This window comes from Hipposideros armiger, unplaced genomic scaffold, assembly GCF_001890085.2.
Source record: "Hipposideros armiger isolate ML-2016 unplaced genomic scaffold, ASM189008v1 scaffold_356, whole genome shotgun sequence".
Classification (NCBI taxonomy): Eukaryota; Metazoa; Chordata; class Mammalia; order Chiroptera; family Hipposideridae; genus Hipposideros; species Hipposideros armiger.
This window is the reverse complement of record NW_017731706.1, coordinates 1,399,012-1,418,029: the sequence shown is the minus strand read 5'-3', so window position 1 is coordinate 1,418,029 and position 19,018 is coordinate 1,399,012.

The window sequence follows — 19,018 nt, the reverse complement described above, 5'->3', positions numbered from 1 at the left end:
AAGTGTGCTGTCCAATACAGTAGCCCCTAGCCACATAGGCTATGTACATTTAAATGTAAATTTGAATTAAAATTAATAATTCAGTAGCTACATCTGGCTAGTGGCTACCACACTGGACAATAAATTTATAGAATATTTTGTCTGAGTCTGTTCAGGCTGCTATAACAGAATACCATAGACTGAGTGGCTTATAAACAACAGAAATTTATTTTTTACAGTTATGGAGGCTAGGAAGTCCAAGATCAAGGAGCTAATAGATTTGGCACCTGGTGAAAGTATACTTTCCGGAGACAGCAATTTTCTCAATGTGTCCTCACATGGCGGAAGGGGAAAGGAAGCTCTCTGGGGTCTCTTTTATAAGGGCACTCATCCCATTCATAAGGGCCGTACCTTCATGACCTAGTCACCTCCCAAAGACGCCACCTCCAAATACCATCACATTGGGAGTTAGGGTTTCAATATATGAATTGGGGGGAGGGGGATATATAAACATTTAGTCTATAGCAATTTCCATGATTACAGAAAGTTCTACTGGATAGCACTGGTCCTTCACCATGGTAGGCTCACATGGTTGCAGCAGTGGTTCTCCACTTCACCTGTGCTTAGGATCACCCAAAAACTTAAAAACAAAATGCCTGCAACTCATCCCCAGAGATCCCACTTGGTCTGGGATAGGATCTGGGCATAAGTATTTTCCAGAACGTGTCCATGAGTTCTAATATGCAGCTGGGGATAAGAACTGCTAAGTTACACTGTTAAAGTAAGCCACTAAACCTAAAATTTGAGAGATCAGTAGATTAGTATTGCTACTTCTCACCTCAGTCTTTCAAAAGCCACAATCCATCTCCTAGGAAGTGAGGAAAGTTCAAACCAAAATAAAGAATAGCTATCAAACCAAATTCTGTGTGATGAAACATTAAGTTGGCTGCTTAATGAACACCAACTTTAACTGGAAGAAAACAGCCCAATAGCTGCTTTTAAGTTATAAGTTACTTCATGTCCTAAAGAGTCAGTCTTGTATATTGAAAGACTATTCTAAAGATAATTTGAATTTTTAACAAATAATATGAAATTTATTAAAGTTACATATCCAAAGATAATCCTTATGTTTTTAAATTTAGTTTACAAGTCTTATTTATAAATCTTACAAATTTTAGAAATCATTGTTCTGTAAAATTTGGTCTCATTTATAGCACTATTAAACACCTCCCAACTTTTTATACTGCACTTATAAATTTACTGCATACAATTGCCTCCTTTGTTACTTAGTAAACATTGTCAGGAAGTTAAGAAAGTCATACATATCGAATAATTTTAACTTCTAAATATGGTGATTCTTAAGCTCTCTTTAATGTTTCAATACAATATACAACTTAGTAGGAGTTCTACTTAAAAGTCTAATAGGACAAGACAAAGAAATAAACACTCATATACACAGACAATAGTTTAGCAGTTACCAGAGGGAAAGCGGGGGAGGGGGTGGTAGATGAGGGTAATCTAGATCAAACATATGGTGATGAAAGGAGAACTGACTCTGGGTGGTGAACACAATGTGATATATAGATGATATATTACAGAATTGTACACCTGAGACCTATGTATCTTTACTAACCATTGTCACCCCAATAAACTAGTTTTTTTTAAAAAAGTCTAATATGCTGACCTCATACTCCATTAGGTCAAATGTTCTTAAACAGAACAATTACCTACACTAAAAAACATTTCTGCACTTATTCTAGATCCTTCTGATGTGAGAAGATTCATACCTACTCGGAAAACAGTTATGTGTGACCAAACAATTCTGGGTGTTGCCTTCCCAAGTGAATTTTTTTTTTTATCTGCCTTCACAGCTTATTTAGCTTTCTTGATGAGCAGAGGTTTTGGTTGGAACACAACTAGATCCTTGTCTGAGACACTAATGTGACATGCTGAGCCTTATTTATACTCACTGTATGAGAGAGACAGAGAGAGAGAGAGAGAGAGAGAGAGAGAGAGAGAGAGAGAGAGAGAGAGAATGTAAGCATTCTCAAAGCTTAGTTGCCAAAAATATTGAGTCATCTATTTGCTTTTTTCAAGTCAGGCTAGAAGTCTTTGGTCCTCACACAAGTGGCTAGCTACATCAATTGACAAATATTTGGATTTTTCATTTCTTAATCTTCTAGAATATATAACCATCCTTTATTCTAAATCTAGAGGCCTTTGAATTTGGCTGAATCCTACATTCTTTCACATTCTCTTGTAGATCAACTCTTGCAGATATTAACAGATATTCAGTTAACACTGAAACTCTCTGACAGTATTGTCTGACAGTGTGGTCACAATTTCCAAGTACATTCTATAGACAAGGGTTTTTTTTAACTTCCAGAATAACTGACTAGAAGCCTCTCCATATACATTTCTATTGAAGACATGAGAACACTTTAAGTACACAGCTTTGACTGATCTGTTTGAGTTCCTGGCTCTACCCTTTACTACATGTGTCACTTGGGGCCAATTACTTATCTGTCCAGACCCTCGGTTTCCTCTTCTATGAAACAAGGTAATACTACTTACCTCACCTAGCTGGTGTGAGGCCACAGTGAGTTAATGCATTTCAAACATCTAGAATAGTGCCTGACATGTCATAAGCACTCAATATAAGCTTTAAATTTATTTTTTGCATCAACACCCCTGATTTCAGGGAGCAAAATAAACCTTACACAGTGTGATGGGAATTAAAAAGTTCACCCCACTCAAGTGCATGGATATTGTAGTATTAGAGAGGCTCCCAGTACCCTCTCTAGGTCCTCTTAAAAGTCAACAAGTCAAATAGCTTTTCCAAGAGTTAACTCTTCTTAGTTATCTGCTCTTCACTCATTAAATAAAGCTTTAAGGAGCACCTACTACATTTAAAAAAACAACAACAGCATTGTGTTGAGCCGTAAAGGGTTAAATAGAGACGAGAAGAACAGAAGCATTTGGGAATTGGGGTAAACTTCATGGAGAAGGTCATTTTAACCAGAGCATTGAAAGACAGGAAGGCTTTCAACATGTAGAAATGGAGAGAAGACATTCCAGGCAAAGACAGCAGCGTGAGCTTAGGCAAGGAGGACAGAAAACATGGCAGTTTGGAATAGCAGCTACAAGTCCAGTATGGGTAAGGAGTAAGCTATAACATGCGGGTTTAGAGGCTGGGAGACAGAAACCCATGACAGCAGCTTGGAACCAGCACAGGGAGGATCAGGAAAGCCAAAGCTAGGGAATCTGGATGTCAGTCATTGCCCACAGAACACGAATTCAAATGCTTGTAACTGGCTAGAAAATGCTGATGGGGTAAATAGGAGGGAACTACCTCTTTCTTGTAGTAACCAGTTTACCCAGTAGCCTGGTAGAGGAAAGCTCCCATGTTCTGGATCTCTGGCCAGGTAAGTTTTGATGGGGAGAGTAAAAGTGAAGCAGAAAAGGATGAAAGTTTGGGACAATTTTCAGGATGTGTGGAAACTGGGCAGCAGGGGGCAGCAAAAGGGTGCCTAAAAGTTGAAAGAATACATAGGGGATTTGCTTCTGTAGCATTTCTTGACAATTATGAGTTTATATGTATAAGTTACTTATGTTAATAAGAATTTGGTATTTTCCCCCCAAAATGAATAGAAAGTAAAAGAGAAAAAAAGAGAAATAACAGGCTGGCAGGATGATGTTGCTGGTGAAATAAACAGTTGTCTATTATTTCCTTTCAAATGAGTAGGAACCTAGAGTTCATATAAATTTGAAAATGTATAAATTTCAATTGGAAAACACACCTTATATGACTCCTTAAGATTTTGCATTTTTAAAAATATGCTTCTTCAGCTACACCATGTTAAAGGAACTAGTAAAAAAGTGGGAAAACGCTTTAAAATAAATTTTTTGTTAAATAATAAAAATTTTAATGTACATTCTATTTTATATACCAAGCATGGAATTGTAAATTTTGCTTTTTTTATGATTATGAAAATTTTGGACTTTTAAATGAAATTTTTCTTTATATCAAAAATTCAAGACTATCTACACTAAATTTTATCCTATGTTTCTGGTGAAATTCACCTCTTTAACCTGTTTAAAAGTTTGGATGCTTACTGATGTTAAGAGTAGAAAATTGGAAGTCTCCATGTAGAATTTTTTTTTTTTAACTCTGGAATTTGTGAATGCTACATTACACCCACCACAAAATCTCTCTTTCTCTCAAGTGTGTGAGGAAGATAGCATACTGCTTCATGCTCTGCATACTTAGGGAGAAACTTTCCATCTCGTTGTTCCTTCATGATTCTTTCAATGTCCATCATACATGTTTAGGAGGGTTGTGAACCCTGTGATTCGTGTGCTGCTGTTCATTCCCTTACTTCACCTTATTGTTTATGCTTCTTTCCATGTATTGACATAATACCTCATACTTGTGACTTTAAATGGTGACATAAATAGATGGCTATTCCATAATTGTTGAGTATTGATTTCCAACATCACTAAGGGAAACCTGAAATGATAAGTAACCTTTTGGTTTAAGATGGTGCACCTGAAAATTAGTTCTTAAGTATCATGAAAAAAGGTGAAAATAAACTATTTTGTAAGGTAAAATTATGAAACATTTCCTGCATATTTTATTTTAATCACATAAATTTGAAAATATAAAAATATCAAATTACTTAAAATGTTACCTTTCAAACCAAGATTACCAAGTATACACAGAGGACACACCCTGTTTGTTTTTATAGGAACTAGGTTCACTAAGGGCAATAACATCTTTTTCTTTTGTATCTCCTATGATTCATAATACAATGTTTGCACAGAGGTGGGGTCCAATAAATGGAACATTAGGAAAACTTATTAAAGTTTATGAAACATAATCTAGTCTTATGATGTAAGATTTAAATGTACTCTTCATACCTTCATCATACTTTTCAAATTGTTAAACCGGTTAAATTGTTACTATTGTTGTTGGTGGTGGTGTTTCGTATTTTTCTCAGTGCCTGGACAATACCATTGTGTTGATTATTTTCTTAATTTATTATATAGAAATTCCCTGCACTTTTCCAGTGAGAATATCAGACTTATTGCAGATCTTTTATTACTAGACTTCATAATTTTGGTCATTTCTGACTCAGCTTTTATTTTGAAGTTTGTATCTTTTTATATAAATTCTGAAGCTGTACTTTTCAGTTTTAATTTCTTGGATGATATTTGAACAACTTATGATAAGTATATAACAGGAAATACCTAAAGGCATAGTTCCTGAGGAAATCATATATCTCAAACTTTGCATCTCTTCTTAACTTTTTACATTTAAAGAATCTCATGTATCTCTGTTTTGTTCTACCAACTATAAAAAAGGGGAGATAATCTAAAATTTGAGAGTTGGAAGAGTTGGGACAGATCACCAAGTCTTGGTCCTTCTTTTCAAAGTTGAGAAGACTGAGACCCAGGAAGATTAAGATCAAGATCATACAGCTAGTTGGTGGCAGAACCAGGATTGGAACCTACATCTTTTCAAATAAAATGCTCATAAATAACTATTTAATACAAGTGAGCTAGCTAAGCATGGGTTATTTTTTTTTAATTTGTGATGACTCACTTATAAAAATGTAACATGATTTTAAAAGCTTTCTGCTTTTTAAAATAGTCTTAAAAACTCCCATGGTGGAGGCAATACCATTACAAAATTAGACCCTATTTTTCTACACTTAAAATTGTTTTTCTTTTTATTCCCACTGAGAATTAAGAAAAAAGAATTTTAAGAAAGACCATTATATAGAATATAGTTCAAAATTAATCCTGGAGAACCACCATTTTTCAAGTAGACCATGAAAGGTTAGTTATTTGAAAAAGCACAAATTATAGAATAGTCCAAGAAAATAAAGGCAAGGAGAGTTCTGCTAAGATGGAAGAAGAGCAACTAGACACTGGAGAGACGCACAACAGTGTCCTATATAAGCCTGATGTAAATAAGTGTGTGATTATATATGTGCATATACATGAGCATTTTTTTTAAAAAGATTTTATTGGGGAATTGGGAGGAGGGGAACAGCATTGGGGAATCGGGGAAGGGGAACAGACAGGTAGACAAATTGCTGTTTTGTTCTTCAGTCTAGTTGTGGAGGACGTCGCTTCACTGGCCCACGTTGACATGATCATTGTGCTCTTCCCAGGCGAGGCAATCGGTCGCCAGTCGTTGGTCGGCTGCTCACAGTGGCTCCCGGTAGCTCACACCAGCTACCAGCTGCTCACGCTGGCTGCCAGCCACTCACGTAGCTCACGGCAGCCCACTGCAGCACTGCTGCAGCCTACACCGTCGCCGGCGACTCACAGCAGCCCAGCTCCAGGTTGAGCTGTTGTTCATTATTTTAGCTGTAGAAGGCAAGCGTCACTGGCCCTCAATGTGGGATCCGAACCGTGGCCCTGCTGCTCAGAGTTGGTGCTCTCAAGCGAGCTCTTAACCAACTGAGCCACTCAGCCGGCCCTACGTGAGCAATTTTGTGCATGGAAGGAGAAAGAATGGTATTTGAAAAATTATTCAAAAAGGAACACTTTTTTATTTAGACAGCATTTCTTTCCTTTCAAGTCTTGGGTTTTGAATGTTTTTTGTTCTAGGCAAAGAAGGACTGAACACCTAGTGCAAATCCAGTTCATCATTTATGTTAAAATGAAGGTAATGAGGACCTGGTTCAGCCTACTTGCGGGTAACCATCTTTCCACTCTACACTGTAAACTATTCCTTAATCTTCCTTCAAGAAAAATGCTCAGTGAGGAAAGTCCAGTCAAGGTGGCAGAGTAGGTAAATGCTGTGCTTGCCTCCTCCCATGACCACATTAAAATTACAACTAAATTATGGGACAATCAAACTGTAGAACTAGCTGAAGACTAGCTAAACAGAAGTTTTATAATTAAGGATATATAGAAGCCATGTCAAAACTTGTAGAAGGAGCAGAGATGCGAAATGGGCTGGCTCCACACCCACGTGTGACAGTGGAGAATCCGGAAGATTAGCTCAGCTGAGGAGGTCTCCCCAGAGGAGCAAAGGATCCCAGCCCCACAATGGGCTCCCCAGCCTGGAGCAACAGTGCCAGGAAAAGGATCTCCCACAACATCTGGCTGTGAAAATCAACAGGGATTCTGTCCATCTGGGTGAGACAGAAGGCTACTGGAAACCCAGGCATTCTTTTAAAGGGCCCATGCACAGACCCTCACACCTAGGCACTCACCCTGGGCTCTGGCAGAGGGACAGCAGCTCAGGAGGCACCAGAGACATATAGGGAGAGATTGAGTTGTATGGCTGCAGAGTGAGGGCTGAAGGGACAGCCACCATTGCCCCAGTGTTTTGCCCTCCTCCCATGCAGCCTACAGGCAGGCACCATCTTTCCTATGTTGAGCCTTCCCCCTACACGGCCAAATCTGAACCTGCATTGGTCTGGTAAAATTTGCTGGCTCCACCCTGGTGACTCCCTGGGACCCTGACCCACCCAAATCACACACTGCCAGAGGCACTGGTGTGCTCTGTGCCTTTTGCTGAGTGGCCCCAGCCTCGGCAATGTTGCCAAATCTGAATCTGCATTAACCTGGTGAACATCACCCCACCCTGGTGACTCCCTGAGACACCACCTCACCCAACTCAAGTACTATCTGAGGCTCTTTCAGTTGCTGAGCCTTACAGGCAGTGGACAGGCTATGGTGGGCCTCAGGGTGACCTCACCCTTATCCTGAGCTTCCCCATGCACAGCACTGGTGGCAGCTGGCCTCTGTTCACAGTGTGACCTCTCTCACACATCTCCAGTTCTAGCACAGGCAGCAACAAACAGAGGATTGTTTTGCAACTCCCACTAGGTAGGCTCAGGCTGGTCACAGGCAGCAGCTGACCTTGCCTGCACATAAGCCCCTCCTAAGAGGCCCCAGAGCCAACGCACCTGGAGTCTGGGTTCAGACCACAACAGAGCACCACCTCCTGATTAGTCCCTCAAGCAGCACACCCAAAGGGTGGCCTTGGCAGGCTCCAGAGCCCATGAGGGTGAATCCCGCTCTGTGGGGTCAGCCCCCACACAGCAGCTCATACACTGTGGGTGTGATGAATCCTCACACCCAGTCAGCCTGAGAGTCAATCCCACCCACTGACTTACCTGCCAACAACAATCAAGGCTAAACTTACAACAGGAGGGCACACACAACACACACAAGGGATACACCTGGGGCACCCGGCTCAGGTGATCAGGGCAACTGCACCACTGAGCCCCACAGGGCCCCTACTACATAAGGCCACACTGCCAAGACTGAGAGATATAGCAGATCTACCTAATATATAGCAACAAACACAGAAATGCAGCCAAACTTCAGAAAAAGGACTAACTGAAATGGAGACAAGCAACATACAAGATACAGAGTTCAAAACACTGGTTATAATGATGCTCAAGGAACTTAATGATAATTTCAACAAAGAGATAGTAAGCATAAAAAAATACATAGAAACCATAAAAAAGAACCAGTCAGAAGTGAAGAATACAATTACTGAAAGAAGGATACATTAAAGGGAATCAAGAGTAGATTAGATGAAGTGCCGGCCGAGTGGCTCAGTTGGGTAAGAGCTCACTCAAGAGTGCGAGCTCTGAGCAACAGGGTTGCTGGTTCGATTCCCAGCCCAAGCTGAGCTGCCAATAGGTGGCAGGTTGGCTCAGCTAAAAAAAAAAAAAAGTAGATTAGATGAAGCAGAGGATCAAATCAGCAATTTGTAAGACAAAGTAGCATAAAACATCTAATAGGGACAGCATAAAGAAAAAGAACCCCCATCCCCAAAAATAAGTATAGTTTAAGGGACCTCTGATACAACATCAAACATTGCAACATTCACATCATAGGGGTACCAGAAAGAGAATAGAAAGCAAGGAATTGAAAACCTATTTGAAGAAATAATGACAGAAAACTTACCTAACCTGGTGAAGGAAATAGACATACAAGCCAAGAAGCCCAGAGAGTCTTAAACAAGATGAACTCAAAGAGACCCACAATCAGACACATTATAATCAAAATACCAAAGGTTAAAGACAAAGAGAATTGTAAAAGCAGCAAGACAAAAGCAGTTAGTTACCTATAAGGAAGCTCCCATAAGACTGATTTCTCAACAGAAATTTTGCAAGTCAGAAGGAATTGGCATGAAATATTCGAAGTGTGAAAAGCAAGGACCTACAACCAAGATTACTCTAACCAGAAAAGCTATCATTTAGAATCAAAGGACAGATGACGAGCTTCCCAGACAAGAAAAACCTAAAGGAGCTCATCACCACCAAACAACTATTACAAGAAATATTAAAGGGACTTCTTTAAGAAAAGGGGGGGAAAAGATGAAAAATACGAATAATGGCAATAACTACATATCTATAACAATTACTTTCAATGGAAATAGGTTAAATGCTCTAATCACAAGATAGAAGGTGACTGAATGAATGAGAAAACAAAACCCTTACATAGGTTGCCTACAAGAGACTCACTTCAGGTTGAATGACAACACAAAATGAAAGTAAAGGGATGGAAAAAAATATTTCATGAAAATGGAAACAAAATAAATCTAGGGTAGCAATATGTATACCAGACAAAATAGACTTTAAAACAAAGCTACAACAAAAGACAGGAAAGGATACAGTAGTTCCACTGCTGGGTATTTATCTGAAGAAACCCAAAACACTGTTTTCAAAAGATGTATACATGCATATGTTCATTGAGGCATTATTTACAATAGCCAAAATATGGAAGCAACCTAAGTGTCCATCAATAGATGAATGGATAAAGAAAAAGTGGCACAAACAGGCATATGAAAAAATGTTCAACATCACTTAGCATTAGGGAAATGCAAATTAAAACCACAATGAGATACCACCTCACCCCGGTCAGAATGGCTATCATCAATAAATCAACAAACAACAAATGCTGGCGAGGCTGTGGGGAAAAGGGAGCCTTGGTGCACTGCTGGTGGGACTGCAGGCTGGTGCAGCCATTATGGAAATCAGTATGGAGGCAACTCAGAAATCTGAAAATGGAACTACCTTACGACCCAGCAATCCCACTCTTAGGTATCTATCCAAAAAATCCCAAGACATTAATCCAAAAAAATATATGTACCCCTATGTTCATTGCGGCGTTATTCACAATAGCTAAGACTTGGAAACAACCAAAATGCCCATCGGTAGATGACTGGATTAAGAAACTTTGGTACATCTACACAATGGAGTATTATTCAGCTATAAAGAAGAAGGAAATAGTACCCTTTGCAACAATATGGATGGAACTAGAGAACATTATGCTAAGTGAAATAAGTCAGTCAGAGAAAGACAAATATCATATGATCTCACTTATACGTGGATTCTAAGGAGCTGAATGGATGGGAGAAGTGGATGGAGATAGTCTCAGAGACACAGAGGAAGAACTGAGGGTTGCTAGTAGGGAGGGGGTGGGGATGAAGGAGAAGGGGAAGGGATGAGACAATACAATTGGGTAATTGTAATTTGGCCGCAGGGATAGAAAAAGACAGTTCGAGGAATACAATCAATAATGTTGTAAGCATTTCTTAGGGGGCCAGATGGACCCATGTCCTTTTGGAGAGTCCACTTCATAGTTGATGTAGAGGCCTGACGACCGCATTGTATTCCTGAAACTGATGTTGAAAAATACTGTATGTCAACGATAATTATATATACATATATAACCTCGGGACATGGAGTAGAGTGCGGGAACGGATTCAATGGAATTGTAATAGATAAGCATGATATGGGGGTGGGAGGGCAGTGGATGGGGGGAAGGGGGTTGTTACTTTGTGAGGGTGAAAAGGGTAACTATTGCATTGTTCTGTACACCTGAAACTAACAATAAAAAAATTAAAAAAAAAGAAAAAAGAAAAAGTGGCACATATATACAAGGGAATATTACTCAGCCATAAAAAGAGAATGAGATCTTGCCATCTGCAACAACTTGGATTGACCTAGAGGCTATTGTGCTGAGTAGAATAAATCAGATAAAGACAAATGCCATAGGATTTTACTTTTATGCAGATTCTAAAGAACAAAATAAATGAACAAACAAAACAGACAGACTCATAGATACAGAGGACAAACTGATGGTTACCAGATGGAGGTGGGTTGGATGAAAAAGGTGAAGGGATTAAGAAGCACAAATTGGTAGTTACAAAATTAGTTATGGGGATATAATGTACAGCATAGGGAATATAGCCAATAATATTATAATAACTATGTATAGTGCTAGGTAGGTACTAGGCTAATTGGGGGGATCACTTAGTAAATTATATAAACATCTTTTATATAAACATCTAGCCACTATGCTGTACACCTGAAACTAATATAAACCAATATTTAATGTCAACTGTAATTGAAAAATAAAACGCTCAACTTTTTTGTGAAATAATAATATCTAATACTTACTGAAGTCTTATTATAATGACAGGTACTGAAGCTATCTTGTAAGATTTTGTAGGGATTAATGAAATAATGCATGCAAGGGGCCCAGCCCAACTCAGAAATTTGGTTATATGGATTATTTATCTACCCCAAACATTACTTGGAAGTATGCATTATCTTCATGTTATTGGAAAGGAAGCTGAAGCTCAAAGAAGTTAAGAATTTCTTTAAGTTTACAGAGCTGGGAAAGAGCAGAGTTGAGATTCAAACCCAAATCATGTCTGTCCCTGAAGCTAGCACTTTCAGTGACTACATTACACTATATCTTTTAGCAATTTGTTTTCTTAAAGATCTTGCTTATCATCTGCTAGCAACCTTGAATGCTGCTTTTAAAAAGGGGGGAATTAGTGAGCAAAAAAAAATTCAGGAAGAAAACATTTTAATTGATTTTCTGTTTTAAATGGAGTGATAAGAAAAAATTTTGAGAAATTACATTAAAATTATAAAAATTTATCATTGTAAAAATGTAATACAGGTATATTTCTTTTGTCAAAAATTCAAACTTATAGATTTCCTAAACGTTTATATTGTGCTTAACACTCTAGAATAATTCAAACAAATAGAGCAAGATAAATTAAAAGGGGTGAAAAATAAATAAAATGGGTGTTGTCTTAAAGATTTGCTATTTAAGGGAATATCCAAAGGGCCTTAGTCTAGCCATGAAATCTTCTGTGACCAAGTGTATGATTTGAACAGGTGATAGATTTTCTGTTACAAAGTGTTATTTTGGGGCATATATATGTCTGCCCTTCCTAAATATTATGGTGAAATTGAAATAGAATATATTCTTCCTTATATTTGTATAACACTTTGAAATTGTCAAAGATTTTTCACTATATTATCTCATTTGTTCTTCACAATGGTCTAAGAGGGAGAACAAGTATTCTTTATACCAAGCATATGAGATACTTAAGGCTCAGAAATTAAATAATTTCTATAGAGTCATACTGTTAGTAATGGTAGATTAGAATCCAGATCTTCAAACATGGCAGCCAGTATTCCTTCCAGCGCATAATACTGCTCTATGTTGCTACTTTGAAGGCAAAGTGTTACTTTTCATTTGACTGTTTTTACACAAAGCACTCACCCTGAGAGAAACAGTAGCAACCTGCAGAGAGGCCTTGACCCCCTGGAAGTTCGCTGGACCAGATATGGAGATTGAGCAGTCACTGGGCAACCACCTGATGAATCATTTTTGGGTGGGGGTGGGGGGAGGGACAGCAAACTCCTTGTAGTTTTAAACATAGGAGAGATACAAAACTACCAAATAGAAACAAAACAAAAAGATTCCAGAAGATGAGTATAATATTTTATATAAATTTGTTATACATATATATGTACATATGTATGTATGTATTTGGTCTTTGGTTTCATTTGAGGATTTCTTAGTTTTGTTTTGTTTCCTCTGCTATGAGTTTTGAAGCCTTATAATTTTATGTTTTATACTGTACATACAAAAAATAAAGCTCATTAAAGTAAAATGATCTAGTCAAAGGAATAGAATTAAAATAGCCTTAAAAACAGCTCATGTTTATTGAGCTTGATTTGTGTCAGATCTATGCTAAACACTTTGCATTAATGATTTCATTGAATCCATATAACAACCTGGGTGATAGATTCTGCTATGACTCCTTTTTCACAGATGGAGAAACTGTAGCTCAAAGAGCTGAAGTAGAGTAAAAATCTCTGAATCAAAGTTCAGCATGTTCTTTTTAGTAGAAACAATTTTGGAAAGAAATATAGCTAAACATTATAGTTAATTTGGTATTAAACACCAAATATATAGCAAAAGTACAGAAATCTGCTCAATTCTCGTGCTTGTTACAATTCTGTCCAGTTTTATATTAAAATGTCTTTTTTGCACTGTTTTTCACAGGATAAAAATCTTAAGAAGTAGTACTATAGTACTTTATATTTATTTATAAGATACTTATGGTTTTTCAAAATTTACATGTCAAACTTTTTAAACAATTAAATAGATAACTTGTTAAGAAAAACTTCTATTTCCTTGAATTGCCTAGACTGGAATTTCCCAAAGTGGGCTTTTATAGAACTAATGGTAATGACTGATAGTATATGGTAAGGGGTTGCATGATCAGATAAATTTGGAAAATACAATGCTGTACATCAGTAAATAGATTTCTTTGCTGCAGGAGTTTTTTGAGCTTATACATTATGATGCTACACATTTTTAAAGAGAAAGCTGTAATAGGCAGTATTTCCCTAGCTTATTGGGTTTTTTATGTAACTCATTTCAGAATGTAACATCTGGATTAGTGTTTTATGGAACATACTTTTGAAAAATGCTAAGTTCATCTCGGGGAAGAAATGTTAACATTTAAGACTTAGGTTTTTGCCATCAGCTCAAATTGACAGTAGAATTACCAACCTTCATGTTGGTGCCATTGTTATTCAAAGAATGGCAGATTTGTTCTGTGTCTTAAACCAAAAAATTGAAACCCATTTTTTTATATTTTAAATGTTCTATGAAGATTATCTGTATTCTTTATAATAAAGAAAAGTCAGTGCATTCTAAATGCCCCTTAAGAGGGTGAAGCTTAAGGAAATTTTATATATATATATATATATATATATATATATATATATATATATATATGAGATAGGATAAGTGTCTCTGTCAAAAAATCATCTTCTAAGGGTATTTAATGAGGTGATAATATTCTCAAAATATATTGAGGACCACAAAACAATATACAGTATTATTCCAATATTATAAAACAAGCAGGGGCGGCCGGTTAGCTCAGGTGGTTAGAGCACAGTGCTCATAACACCAAGGTTGCCAGTTTGATCGCCACATGGGCCACTGAGCTGTGCACTCCACAACTAGATTGAAACAACTACTTGATTTGGAACTGATGGGTCATGGAAAAGCACACTGTTCCCCAATAAAATTAAAGGGGAAAAAACCCTAAAAAACAAGCAAATGAAAAACAAAAGTGAAAAACTAGAATATAAACATCAAATATTAACCTGATTATGAGTAAATCAATTAAAACCAAAATATATATCCAAATAAATGTGCTACCACAGGGTACTTGTGTTGTTTTTTGGTTTATGAGTCGAGTGTTTGGAACACCGAATTCCAAAGAAATCTTAAGATCTGGATGTGGCTTATGCCCTTGTCAGTAACTCTCTTAAACAAGTCAGGTTGGTCTTTTGTTTACCAGTTTCTGCAACTTTAAAGATGGAAGATATGTTTTATTTCCTCCTGTCAACAGGATTTTGTGAAGACTTGTAAAATAATGAAATGTATTTTCTTCTGATGTTTAATGCATGAGGTGCTGATGATGTTAGCTACACTGTGTCCTTGGCCGTGTCCTGAAGCTAAGCTGATTTTGATCCTCAAGGTGCTCTCACTCCTGTGAGCAAGTACCTGGAAAAGTATCACAGGCAAACCCTGGGAATCATTTGAAAATTTTACATGGCTTTGGCTTGCCTGGTAAATGATTAATATGTTTCAGGCACCACTCAGCCTTTAATTCCTGTCTCAAATCAGCATAGTATTTTTTCCACCCACAGCATCATATAGAAATTGTGCTTGCTATGATTTCCAGTGACATCCTCAATCTCTTTGGTCCTTCTCATTGATCACCTCCTTGAAATACTGACCTCTGGCTTCTCTCCATGCTTCTCCCAGTATCGTCTCTGCTCTCTTCCTCGCTCTTCTCCCTCTGTAGTCGCCTACATGTTGGTGTACCCTGGGCCTCCCTTCTCCATCCCCTCCTCCTGTCACTCCATGAATCATCCTGTAATCTCACTGCTCAGGTTTGAAATCATTCACTTTCTCTTCCCTACTCTGAAAATGAGAAGGAATTGGATTCAGGGAATTGGATTCAGAGTGCTTATCTAAGTAATTGGCACAATGTTAAAGTATAAAGAAGAATAAATATAGTAAAACTTCTATTTCACGAATATTAACTTATTAGATAATAAAAAAGATAATCCTGTTTCAGAAAGAAAACAGAAATAATTTCTTTCCTTGGGTCATAGAAGCAATAGCAATTCCCAGTAGTTTCTCTCTTGAGGGCCCTCTTCCCTGTCAATCTTTTTGTCCATCACCGACTAATAGATTTCACTTACATCGTTCAATGTAAATTTCTACTTCAGTAACAGTTTTTTCTCTTGTTCCTCTAAGTTACATCCCTTCACCCTTCACATACCACTTATACCATGCTAATTCGTATGTGTTGCTTAGTAAAACTAACGCTTAAGTAGTGTGTTTCATGTGCTCAAAACTGTAAGGCATCTAAAGGTTGTTACTTTTCCCTTTTCCTCCCCTTTCCTTCTCCCCCTTTCCCCTCTCCCCACCCTCACATTTTTATTCTTCTGCCTCCTACAACCTTGGACTAACACCAGGCTATACACAGCAGTGTGACAGTGAGTGCCAGCCTTTGGATTAAATAAGGTAACAGGAATTAAACAAAATCCCTTTTAGATAAATACTACCAAATGTTTTTAAATATATATGGTTGAATTCTTCAGTTTTTCTTCTTTTCAAAGATGGACCTTTATTCTTCTGGCATATTAATTGTTGGAATGGATGACAGTCCTTAAACACTATATTGTTATTGTTCAAGTTCCAAATGATTTCCTATTGGGTTGTCGGAAAAGTCATGACGTATATTTTCTATGTTTTTCATTGCAAAAATGCGTCATGACTTTTCCGACAATCCAATATATATGCCTCCCACAATGTCTCCAGCTGCATCTAGTACCATCTTCATTAAAATGTTGCCACAGAGGTCTCATCAGCTGCCTACTAGGATAGTGAGGAAAAGATCAGATGTTGTATACAACTGGGAATTAAGGAAGGCAAGTCCTAAAAATGGTCAAACTTAACCAGTCACCTTTGTTTTTCCAGGGGGAGAGGGTTGCAAAAGTTTTGCAAAATCTTTGCTGTGCTCAGAGTAGATTTCCTATACATTTAGGATTTTACAGTATATAACAAGATGTATTATATTCTACTAACTTATTTTTTAATCCCAATAGCACTAGAACCGTTTTGTGAATTTTAAAAAATTCGAATCTCTTCTCAGACAGGCCCAATTTGTTTTAGTTGTGTATATTGCAGATACCGTTAAATTGAAATAACTTTGAGTCCATCCTGCTATAGTTTGCTAGGATTAATAATTTGCTCTTTATTCTTTTAAGGTAGAGATGACTGCTTCTGGAAATATTCTGAGGTAGCATTTCAGTAGAAGTAGATAGTCTGAAGCCAGACAGGGAGAATAGAGAGAAAGGAATGAATAAAAACCTGGAGGCAGGAAAAACATGCTGATTTCTAAAGACGGCGGTAAGACGAGATTTACTAGCCAAAGTGAAGAGCTTGTCTTAGGCAGTGATGAGAAACGATGTTGGATAGAGCGAGGAAAAATTATGAGGCTTTGACACCCATGCCAAAAAAAGGGGGGGGGGTGGCTTTATGGAATGGCAAAATAAAGAGCAGTTATAAATGACTAAATAAATAAATGACTTGGGGAAGGGGGGGGATACAGATGGAGGCAGGGTTTTAGGCACATTGATTTGGTGGCATGCATTATGAAGCCCTGAAGGGCAGTTTGAACTGTGTTCTTCATAGTCCCCGGGACCCACACAGCCTGTACCAGCCACTGCGGGGTCCCTCTAGCCACTATTAGAAGAGTACTAGCATAGTTTTCTGCAAAGTAGGAGTTTAATAAAGGTTTATTAAAGTAATGATTTAAAACATGTTTTGGAGGTTGTTTCTAGGTAGGATGTGATGAGAACTGAGACTATGATTAACACAATCGGAATTGAAATAATGAGGCAAATCCCAGAAATATTTTAAGAAGAAATAATAGGACTTGGGCACATAAACTAATATTTAGAGCCACATTTCAGGTTTATTATATTCAGCAAACTGCAGTGCATTTGACACGTTCTATTTTGTTGTTTGAGCGGAAGTTCTGTATTTGAAACAAATTGAAATGAATCACATTTCAGGGTAACGATACTATAAGTAATTATTTTTACCATTAAACCATATGTCTCTTTACTTTCTAGTCCTACTCCCTCCACCCAAGTTCTTAACAGTTTTACCTGGAGTGTTGTTGGACTCTCCTGTGAACTCTGGCCAAATAAACCCTCTCATCTTCAAGCACACCTGGCAGTTGCCTTCTCCCGCCATTTTGTTCACACTGTTGCTCTCTCCTATGAATACTCTTTCTTCTACCATTTCATTCCCGTTACCAGTTGGACTCTTAGTCATCCTTCAGAACCACATCGTCTGCTATCTTCTCCATCATGTCTGATCAACCCAGCTAGAACTGACTGCTTTCTTTCTGAATGCCCTGACTGCACTTCACCATACTGCCTTGTTCTGGTCATTTGATTAACTGGGTATCCCTTTATCAGTATTTTTATTTATATCCTCTACAATGATGGTACTGTGTGTTGCCTAGTTATTCAGTAAATATTTATGGCATGAATTACAAGTATTTTTAAATACTGCAAATCCCTTCCCAACCAAGAGTTTCCCTTTGAGGAAAGGTTAGTGTACTCAGCTTTACACTAGTAGGCATCTTTTGTTAACACTGAGAATTTTATGTGACCATTGTTGGGATACTTAGAAAAAGAGGGAACTTCGGGGGAATAAAAGGAGTTAACATGAAAGACTGTGCAGGATTAGCCCTTTTTGCAAGGAAACTTTTGGTTAAAAGAAGCTCAAGAAAATTAAACCTGAACTTTTATTGCTGCACTCCTGCCTCCTTAGGATGGAGGGAAGTGAACTGAATATAAGAGGTTTGGGACTCCAAGCCTTTGGGTCCTTGGGAACCCAGCAGGCCCTGGAAATCAGAAAATCCAGGGCATTGAGCTGGATGAGGAACCAGTGCAAAGAAAATGTCTCTTAGCAGGCATGTTTTCTGCAAAAAGGGCAAACTTAATTTGTAAGCATATCTCTCAACCTGCTGTGGAGGGTGATGCTAGAATTTCTAAGGAACAAGGAACTTAGTTGTATAGTGCCCATTATTACTAATGCAGGATGTGGAACATGTTATCCGTAGGCTGTTATCTTAATGAAGGTTAAAAAATATATGTTCGTTTCCTTGGTGGTTCACTCATGACTTAAGGCTATTTTGTTCTATAAAGTCTTAGGTTCCTCAACAACCGAATTCAACTAGAAGGATTTTCAGAAATCTAATACTGTAGGCTGGAGAGGACTGCTGTACTAATATTCAGTCAGTATTTTCAGAACTGTTAAACCTGGCAAAATAGGTGTCATATTCCACGGTGCAGTTGGCAATTCTTGAGGATCCCAGGCTGTGACACTGTCTCTCATAACTTAAGAGTCTTTGCACATGCTGTTTCTCTTGCCTTAAATACCTTTCTTCACTTTTCTGCAAGGTTAACCCATACTTATCTGATATATTTTTTACTCAGATATCATCTCCTCCAAAAAGCCTTCCCTGACTGCTTTCATTAGCGCCACTCCCCACGGATTGGGTGCCACTCCTGCCTGTTCCCATAATAGCCTGGGCTTTATCATAACACTCATCTCAGGTGTGGCTGTTGCCATCCCA